This window comes from Halyomorpha halys, unplaced genomic scaffold, assembly GCF_000696795.3.
Source record: "Halyomorpha halys isolate HHAL.00 unplaced genomic scaffold, Hhal_1.1 Scaffold506.1, whole genome shotgun sequence".
Lineage (NCBI taxonomy): Eukaryota > Metazoa > Arthropoda > Insecta > Hemiptera > Pentatomidae > Halyomorpha > Halyomorpha halys.
In genome coordinates, this window is record NW_027108424.1 from 375303 (window position 1) to 386036 (window position 10734).

At 33.9% G+C, this 10734-nt stretch overlaps 1 long non-coding RNA gene across 2 annotated transcripts in view; it reads right to left on the reverse strand.

The window, feature by feature from the left end:
- Positions 1-1507: 1507 nt before the first annotated feature.
- Positions 1508-10734, reverse strand: part of LOC136795611 (uncharacterized) — an 11474-nt gene continuing 2247 nt past the window's right edge. The window contains exons 2-3 of one of the 2 annotated variants that reach the window (XR_010843241.1): positions 8674-10132; positions 1508-1726 (exon numbers count right to left, since the gene is read on the reverse strand). This is a non-coding gene — a long non-coding RNA (uncharacterized lncRNA). Of the gene's footprint in view, positions 1727-7807; positions 8432-8673; positions 10133-10734 lie in introns of those variants that run through there. The other variant, XR_010843242.1, reaches the window with a different exon arrangement.

A 10734-nucleotide genomic window follows, 5' to 3' on the forward strand; every position in this document is an offset into this window, starting at 1 on the left:
ATACATTGTTCATTTATTTTTACCCACTGGCTCATACTAAATAGTTTTACGACTATTTGAGGTTTCTCTTTGACCGCACCCTTTTATTATCACACACGGTCAATCATGGAACTTCCAGTAAAATAAGTGTTATTTGAACGAATTTCCATAATTCGAATTTCTGTTAAGTTTTGGCTTGTTTATGAAGGTAGAGAACAAAAGAAGCAATAACACGAAAATCCAGTAACTGTTTATTACCATTTATCATTTTCGAAACTTGAGAAGGTTACTCTTAAATACTGTCTCTTTCAATAACCGATAAGAAATCAACTGGCATGATTGATGAAGCTTCCAGTACTTCCTTGATATTGAGCCCGGATTGTCCTTGGGGTCGAATAAATTACTATCTAATTGCTAATCAACAAATCAATTCAGATATTGTAGTGATATTTTATGTTTCTTGTCAAATAAAATAAAAAATTGTCAACTTTTACAATGAACGAAAAAGAAAGGTTGGAAATTAAAAAAAAAAGTATTCATTGTCATTTTCAACTGTACTTAAATAAAAATACTGTTGGGGCGAGGGGCTTTTCTTAAATGAAACCAACTTACCTCTTCCCCATAAGAAAATTGTTCGCTGGTTCGGTGAGATAGTAAAAAAAAATAAAACGGAGGACCTGCAAAGATTGTAAACACAAAAATAATAAAGAAAAAAAATAGAGAATAAAAAAAACCCTTCCAAACTGGTATACAAATTTAATAAAATTAAAATATAAAACAAAAATAAAAAAAAAACTGTTGCTGTTGTTATAAAAAAATAAAGACGTGTAATGAAATAAAATAAAATATCTTGATATATACATATAAACAAATTGCTTCTCTTTATACTAAAGTTAATTAGAATGACTCAATAACGATAAAAATGCTCCATGGCTTGATAAGGAAAAAAATCACTCACAGTAGTGGTATGCGCACACCGCTCCAGTCCGAAACATCCGCCGTCTTCAAACGTCGATTGGTGGGTGAGGGTCCTGAGTTGCACCCCAGAAAACTCTACGTGGTGAGCCGGTGGGTGTCTCTCAATATAACTTCTTGGCTCCAGGCAGCGGACTGTAGACTGTAGACTCCCTTATCGGTCCCTGTATACAGGCCGTAATCCCCTTGCAGCCTGCAATGTTGTTGTATGTGCCGAACTGCAGCGATGTATCTCTATTATACTCGCATCATAACAAACTTCCTTATTTAACTATATTTACGTTATAAATTCTAACGTAATTTTAATTACAAAATAAAAGTGAATCGTTATTAAAAAAGGCAATTAACTTATAATTAACAAAAAATAAAAAACCAGTTGGAAGTAAATAAAATTAAACTAAATAAACAAAATATATACTTTTGGGCTTTAACAAATACATCTAGTAAATTTGATGTTTTGATGAAAGATCACAATGTTATGATACAGTTATGTAGAGAAACTACCCCCCATTGGCAGCACTCTAATAATATTTCTATATTAGAAGGTCTCGAGGCCATCTCATTTCAGGCGCCTCAGAGGATTGTCAGGGTTAAACCTAGAAGGAGGGGAGAGAAATAAGACTTACTGATCGTCTTGGATGGTCCCGTGTATACCAGCGGTAGCAAGAGTTCGACACCCTGATCTTTATTCCCTCTTAGGTAGTTACCTCAACGACAGGAGCACCAGGATCAGAGGTTTTGATAGGGGTATTCATGATCTTCAGTTCAACATCTTAAATGGAAAAACTCATGTTAAATGGAGAAACATTTCCTTCTTTTACCATGTTTTTTTTTATTTTATTTATTTATTGATATTTACAACTGTATAAAAAAATACAACCAGTAAATTTGATCATAATCACATAATGATATGATACAGGATGTAGAGAAACTACCCAGTAGTAGAACTCTAAAAACAGTTTACAATATAAGGTCACGAGGCCATCTTCTTTTCAGGCGCCTCGGAGGATAGCCAGGAATGGAAGAGGAAGCAAGGTTAGAATCGAGTGGGTTTGGTTGGTTAGGAAGTTTATTATGGAAGGAATAATATCGGGTTTGGGCTAGATCGGTTACATAAGGAACATTTAGGTCTTTATGGATGGTTTTATTAGTAACAAAATAAGGAGGATTGAGGATTTTACGAAGGATTTTGGATTGTAAAGATTGGATACGAGAGGAATCGAAGGTTTAAGATAACGAATCTGTTCTACAGGGGTAAGAGCCACATTATTAAAGTATACTGTAGGGCAGTCGGCAGGTTTACGACGAAGAGTAAATGTGATTTGTTGGGATTTATCTTTATCCTCCAATTTCGACACCATTCTTCGAGGATTGTGATATGGGACTGGAGATGATAAACATTAAAAAGTATTGGCACATAACTCAAAATATATAGGAATTCGAAGGTTTAGTGGAGCCCCAAAGCTCAACTCCGTATCTCCAGATGGGCCTTATTATTTTCATGTAGATCAGTCTTTTGTAATGAGTTGGAAGTTTAGACCGTTTGTCTAGTAAGTGCTGTAATAGTCGGAATCTGCGTGCAGTTTCCTGTCTTTTCAGTCTTGTGTGAGGATTCCAGGTTAGTCTTTTGTCAAGATGTAGTCCAAGATAACGAATCTGTTCTACAGTTTTACCATGTTAAAACGATATAGCATGTAACATGGTTGAAAGACTGTTACTAGGTCTATTAAATGAAAGTAATGTCATGCAACAGACCAGATGAGCTTGTCGCCATTTTGTTTGTTATTGTGCTAGGTTACTTGCTCGAGTTTGAGTTTCGATTGTGTTAGTATGTGTGTTAGTGTTTTGGATGTATTTATTACTAATAAAGCTATGGATGACAAAAATAATAATGTAATGACAGTTGTCAATCAGCTCATCTTGATTCTCATCCCCACAAGTTAGAAGATCAACAAGACACTCAGTGGACGAACTTTCACACAACTTCCACTTTTCACTCAATTTGGCATGTTGTAATATGTTACCTCAATCAAAACTTAGAAGTAAACAATAACATGAAGTTTTGGAAGGAAAGGTTACAAAATAAGTTGTTCAGAAAAACCGCTAGGATCTCTTATGCATGGCTTTAAATAGGGCTGCTCACAATCCTATACTTATAAAATTTAACATGGTGAAACATTTTAGATTAAACACAATATCATGAATACCCCTATAATACTACGGGGTCGGCAGAAAAATCGATAGAGGTTGTCCGCAGGGTTCGGTCCTAGGTCCTGTGGAAACTAGAGTTCGACGGAATGCTGGGGAAGCCAGAGGACAGTTGATTCCTTACAACAACTGGTAGTCTATTGTAGCTGCGAATAGCAGATCCAGACTGAAGACAGAATCATAGTGGTGCGCCGGTCTCGTGGAAGAGTGGTACGTGAAGACGAAATTGAGTATGGTCCCAACAAAGACCCTGGCCATACACTAAAGAGTCTATACGAACAGGACTCATCCTCTCGCCCTAGGTGTCCAAGAAGAGTGGGTTAGACCAGGTGAGGAGCTGAATTCAGTGTAAGGATGAGAAGAAAATTTTACGCCACTCCTATCCTGCTGCATTTAAAAGATGGGGTGTCCATCATCCAATGGTCTAAGCAGAAGAGGAGGTGCATTTTTGGGCCTCACACACCCAGCACCAAACACCATTATCCCATTTCAGACGGCGATTTTTTTTCGAACGCGGTCCTCAGGAGCGAACTATTTTTTCTTTATAATGTTAATTTTTTTTTTAAATTATACTATGTAAATCAACCCAATTCGAATTAACAAGATGATTGTACATCGTGAGTACAGTCGCTTCTCACAAAACTTTCATTGTGAATAGCGGATTGAACACCATTTTTGTACTGTAATCTAATATATAAAAATCAAGATTTGGTTGTTGGTACTTTATGCACTGCCAAAACGTTCATCCGATTGTGATTTTTTGGTAAAAATCAAATCATATTACTTCTTAGCGTTGTCTGAAGCCCTCAAATGCCATTTTTCAAAAAAATAGAAATTTTTCACCTCGATTTATCTTATATGTATTAAACAGTACCATAGCTCGCCGTATAATTCTATTCTGATAATAATCATAAAGGTTTTTATTTGTATGTTCGTTGAGAATATATTAATTGTACTCAAAATAGATGTCATGGCGATAATACGTCTGATTATTATCTGTTAATTATCTTCACAGACAAGGAGTGAATTATTTTTTACTATTTTTAATATAATTTATTTTTTCCATTGGTAATTACTTATTTCGTTTATACCTCGCTCTACACCGTACAAAGATATAAATAGAAGAAAATATAAAAGATAAAGAAACTACTGGAAAATTATAAATGATAAAATTATCTCACCCTAATTTTTGATAACTTTAATGAAAACTATGTATAATTTTTTTTTACTTTATTTATTTTATTCACAACTGTAAAAGCATTTTTACAACCAGCGAATGAGATGTACAGAGAGAGAAAAAAATAAAATAAAACAATGTCATGAAGGTATGTAGGTGAAAATTCAATTTAAGAGGTCTCTATTCCAGCTCCTTCATAAACCTCGTCTCGTACCTGGTAAGTCTCGTGTTAGATAGTCCTTGAATTAGAGGGTTAGTGTGTATTGGAAGTGTGTCCTGAATCCGTTTATATAATGATTTAAGTTCGTAAGTCTTGGTGTAAGTTCTTGTTACTGATGTAGGGGGGAGCGATACTGATCAGTCTTAGTAATTTTGATTAAAACTGTTGCAGTTTCAGTAAGTTAGTTTTTTTGGCATATCCGTAAATTTTTGCACCGTAAGTCCAAATTGGTCTGAGAAGGTAAGAACAAATCTTTAGTTTTTCTGAAAGTGGTAATTTTGATCTTTTATTTAAAAGATGAAATAATAATTTAAGTCGGAAATTTAGCTTTTGTTTTGTTATTTTTATATGTAAGGTCCATGTAAGTCGTTTGTCCAATGTCAATTCAAGGTATTTTACTGTGTCTGTCCGGGATAAACTTCGTTCGTTTAGAAAAACAGGAGGACATAGACCACGACGGAGCGTAAAAGTTATTTGAACTGATTTCTCAATGTTTATCCCTGTTTTCCATTTGATACACCATTCATGGATGTGAGCAAGGTGTATTTGTAATTGTTCTGAGGCTTGTGCTGTGTCGCCATGCTTGGCTAAAATGGCTGTGTCGTCGGCATATGTGGCCGTGAGAGTGTGCTCCTTTGTCGGTAAATCGGAGGTATACAAAGTGTATAATAATGGCGCTAAAATAGATCCCTGCGGAACTCCAGCTTCTGCTGCGAAATATGAGGATAGTGATGAGCCCTGTCGAATCCGGAAGAATCTCTTTTCTAAATAAGACTTTAGGATTAGATCGTAGGTGCTGGGAAGAACTCTTTTCAGTTTATAAAGGAGTCCTGCATGCCAACTCTATCGAATGCTTGCTGCACGTCAAGGAAGGCCCCTGTTACATAAATTTTCTTTTCGAAGACAGAAGCTATGAAGTCTATGACTCGATGAAGTTGATGGATTGTAGAATGGCGATGACGGAAGCCGAATTGATGATGAGGTAGGGTTGTCTCTATGAAAGGTAGTATTCTCTTATATAGTATTTTTTCGAAAGGTTTAGCAAAAATTCGAAGAGGATTGATTGGTCTATATGAAGTTGGTAAAAGAGATGGCTTGTTTGGTTTTAATATCATTATAATGATCGAGAATTTCCACTGGATCGGAAAGTGGGTTGTAATAGAGTGCAGTGAGGAATACGATGGCCTTTCGGGGAAAGTGCTGCTTGATTTCAGATGTAATTAAGTCATAATCCGGGAACTTATGCTTTGGCAGGTTACTGATTTCTTTTTTGTACTTCTTTGGGAGTGAATGATTTTGGAGGCAGAGAAAGTGACAAAGGTATTGTAGCAATCAGCGAGCACGAAGTGCCGCCGCAACTCGATAGGGCTCAGCACTACAAGTGTCTAAGAAGCTAAGTAATGTGTAAGGATGTTAATTATAAAATAAAAAGAGATTGAGTAAAAAGATTCTACGGAACTATTTCAAGTAGAGTTAAAAGAGTGAATCCTCAGTGATGACCGATCACATGAGGCCTTCAATTGTCACCGGGATTGATCCAACAGATCAAGCCTTCTCCGGGTCTAGTCATAGCACTTGTGGCTTACACTCTACTTGAGATAGAGAAGTTCATTGCCAATCTATTCTCACAAGAGTTGTTTTTTAGTATGCTCACCTTAGATGATGGCCTATCTCCTCTCCCTTTCTCCAGCAATCTTAGTCCGTCCGCTTCATCTCGGCAACTAGAGCTGCACCTATCCTTATCAGCTTACTGGTCCGTCCGCTTCATCTCGGCAATTAGAACTGTTACTCTACCTCAGACTCTCTCACCTAGACCTCCTGTACCTAGTCAGTGTCCAGGGCTCATCCCCTGGCACGGCCTTCCTTTATTACCTACTAATGAATACGCCTTGTCGTGGGCCTTCTGTAAATTATATAATCAGGCTGGAGAACCGCCTAAGACCAGACAACACCGACAGTATATTTGGATATGATAGGATGGTGGAGTCATGTTGTGGATTATAGAGGTGTGAGTTAGGTCTGAAGATAGAGAATATATAGTCACCAAATCGTTCTGATTTTTGTTCATCCGTGATATCATAGGCAGGAGTTGGAGTTTTTAATTAAGTAATCAAAAATTGGGGTGAAATAACTGCCTTTTTTCTCCTCTTGTTCTTGAAGGAATTACCTCAGCTCGCAACAACTTACATAAATATTCTTATACTATTAAATTATATTTGTATAAATTTAGTGGTGCATGGTTCAAGGTTGTTAGGGTGAAATTAATGGTATTTAAAGGAAAGTAAAGAAAGGAAACTGATTTAGGAATTCAAATAGTAAATATTTATAATATTAAAGTAGTGGAGCAAAAAGTGGCCTTTACAATTTAAAAAAAAAATACATATGGTAAACTATTAATCTTCTGAAATAAATCATTGTTTTAAAACAGGGGCAGGGAGAGATATTAGCATTGAGATAAGATAATGGATGACACAATCTCATGACCGGAATACGATTAACCAGTAGCATTTAGTAGAACGAAGTCGGCGCTATAGCGAAGGTCAACCTGTGTTCAGGTCGAGGTGAGGCTGCCAACAATTATTGCAGGATGATCAGTCAGCAATTCTACCGATGATTTTTTGAGTATTCCATAGTCAAAGTGAGAAATATTCAAATAAACCCATTCCAAAGATTCAACATTAAAAGAGAACTACACGTCTTGGATAAATTATCTTCTTCCTTTATTCATGTTTACTTCCATGAATACCTACCTGTTTTTAGTTGTAACATAAATATCCATATGTCAGGAATAACCTCTTTGGACGTTGTATATTGATTAACCACCAATCAACATGAACTGCTACACACTGATGTAGGTGGACCTGTAAAGACTGCTACAATTAATGGTGAGAAGTATTATCTTTGTGGCATTCTTGGCTGGCAACCCGGTGGCGTGGCACTCAAGAAAACAAACCTGTGTTGCGTTATCAACCATGGAGGCAGAATACATTGCTGCTGGTATCGCTGCTCAGGAGTTGGTGTATTTGTGCGATTTGATAAGTGAGTTTAAGTGTGGTGAAGAGAGTGCTAGATTAAATGTTGATAACAATAGTGCTATTGCTCAGATTAAAAATCCAGAAAATTCCGAAAGAGCCAAACATATTGATATTAAATATCATTTTGTCAAAGAACTTGTAGATAATAAGAAAATTGTAATAGACTATATTAGTTCTGAAGAAAATATTGCAGACTTATTCACACCACTGGTCTATGAAAAATTTAAAAGGTTTCGAGAATTGTTAATTGTTTAATTTTTCCAGATGTAAATTTTGAGTTACTTTGCAATTGAATCTTTACTTTTCTTTTTTGTGTATATAAAGTTTCAATTGAGGGGGTGTTTCAGGAATAACCTCTTTGGACATTGTATATTGATAGGTGGTTTATCCGTTATAGGTTATGGGTTAGTTAGCGCCTGGCACATCCTTCGGTCATGTCGATTGTTCAATTTATCTAATAATATATGTGTTCAACCCAGTGAACTCTTTTTATTATATTACCCCAACACCATATAGTTGTAACATAAATATTCACATATCCTTAAAGTCCAAAATCCTTCGTAAAATCCTTAATGCTCCTTACTTTGTCACAAATCAAGTCATCCATCAGGACCTCAATGTTCCATATGTTGCCGATTTGGCCAGAACCAGATACCGTTCCTTCCATAATAAACACCCAAATCCACTTGTTTCTAACCTGGCTTCTCCTTCATTACCTAATAATCCTCCTAGGCGTCTGAAAAGAAGATGGCCTCGAGATCTTCTCTTCTAGAAATATTATTGAAGTTCTATCAGTGGGTAGATTCTCCACATGTTTTTATCATGTCACTATGTCACCTACAGCAAATTTACTTGTTGTATATATGTGTATATAGTTGTAAATAACAATAAATAAATTATTAAAAAATAAAAATATTCATATAGTTGTAACACAAATATCCATATAGTTTCACACTTTTTTAGTGTCTTTAAACTTCTAAGTTTAAGGCCATTCTCAAGGATCTATCAACTAAAATTTATACTTATTTGACTCATTATAAATTAATTCTAAAAATATTCTGTAAACATAAATTTCTTACCTTATTCACACACAGCTAACATTGGTTATCATATCATTTCAGGTTATTTTTTTTTTTTAAATCTTTAGCGGAGACTATCCGTATAGTAGAGCCCAAGAAGAGAAAGAAGTCAGTTATTTCACCCCAAGTTTTTATCACTTTAATGAAAACTATGTATAATTACTAGTCAAAATTGATGAGTCAGCCAAGTATAGATAGGAGGAATAAAAAATTGCGGCTGTTTCAAAACGAGAAAAAAAAATTTTAATCGGAGCTCTATATCTTTACAACTAACAACACCAAACAATCTAAGACAGCATCATTTAAAGTAGAGTAAATTTTCTAAAATGTAAGCCCTAATAGAGCTATTTACGTCCAATAGTTCTAGAGAAATAGCTTTTTAAAAAGCAACATTCATAAAATTTAAAAGAAAGATCAGTAATTAGTGAATTTATTTTGATAAATCATTTTGAATATTTCAAAAACCATTTGACGTACAGACGTCATCTCAAATTAAAGTATGTTTAATGAGCTATAAAGTAGTTTATGATGTTTATTTTCATAGGAGAACTAGTTTTCATGAAATTTGCCAAATATATATTCATATGTGAATATCATAAAAACTACTACCATTACGAAAATAAGTGTCATTAACTACTTTATAGTAAGTTAAATTTCCTTTATTTTGAGTGTTGGCAGACATATTTGTGTCTCATGGGTCTAGAGATATATTATTTCAAAAATCCAAAATTTTATACGAATAACTATAAATTAACATTTTGTGAGTTTACTTTGTCAAATATTATAAAAACTACTACTCCTACAAAGATAAATATTATTAACTATTTTATAATAAATTTAACTAGCTTTTATTTGAGCTATGGCAGACATCTGTACGTCCAATGGTTTATGAAATAAAGTATTTCATAAATCAAACTTATTGTTCGAACAACTATAAATTAATTTATTTTCGGAAATCTCATGAAAACTACTAATCCTACGAAGGTAAAGGGCATAAACTACTGTATAGTCCACTAAACTAGCTTTAATTTGATTGCTAATAGACATCTATACGTGAGATAATTAACTAACTACAGATATTTCAGTACATTTTTAAGAAATTTTGCTTTTTAAAAAGCTATATCTCGAGAATTATTGGACGTAAATAGCTCTATTACGGATAATATTTCAACAAATTTACTCTTTCTTTAAATAACATTCTTTTAGATTTTCCAGTGTTAATGAAAAATTAAGGTTTTAAAACAGCCGCCATTTTATATTCTCCCTACCTATACTTGGCAGACTCATCAATTTTGACAAGTAATTATACATAGTTTTCATTATAGTATTCGAAAATTAGGGTGAGGTAACTGCCTTTTTTTCTTCCCATCTTCTGTGTCTCTTTGGTTCCCTTTTCCAAGGAGATCCACTCTGTTAGTTTCTTGGCCCAGTTTTCATCGTTCTTCCTCATTAGAATAGCCTATAAACATTCATAAAATTAGGGATAAATATGCACTAATAAATTAATTTTTATCATATTGTGCTAAATTACCTACTACTCAGTTTCACTTATTAAAATTATTTATTTTACAATATCTATAAGTATACCAGCAATACATCGCCTAACCTACCTAAACATCTCCGGTTTGCCATATCCTCATTATATTTTCAATTTAGTTTTAGTTTATTTATTTATTATATATTATCATATTTAACTATATATTATTTATTTTGAAACAAAAAACATTATAATCACAAATTAATTTTCCTTAATATATAAGCATAATGCTGGTTCAAATTTTTTATATCTGATTTGAAATAAACTGTATAATTATTATTTTCCGATATATAAATAGTTTCCAACACTTTTCTTTTGAAGGTATTATTTTGTTTATGCAAAATCATTGTATTTAAAAAAAAAAAATAATGTTTATTTTTGGTTACATGTTGCTGTGTTATTTGGGCCTTTATGCTTTATTTTTTACATCATTATTATGTGATTCAGGACAGAATACCTAAAAATATGTTAAAAATAACAAATATTTCAGAAAATATGTGATTTACTACAAAATATGTAAAAAA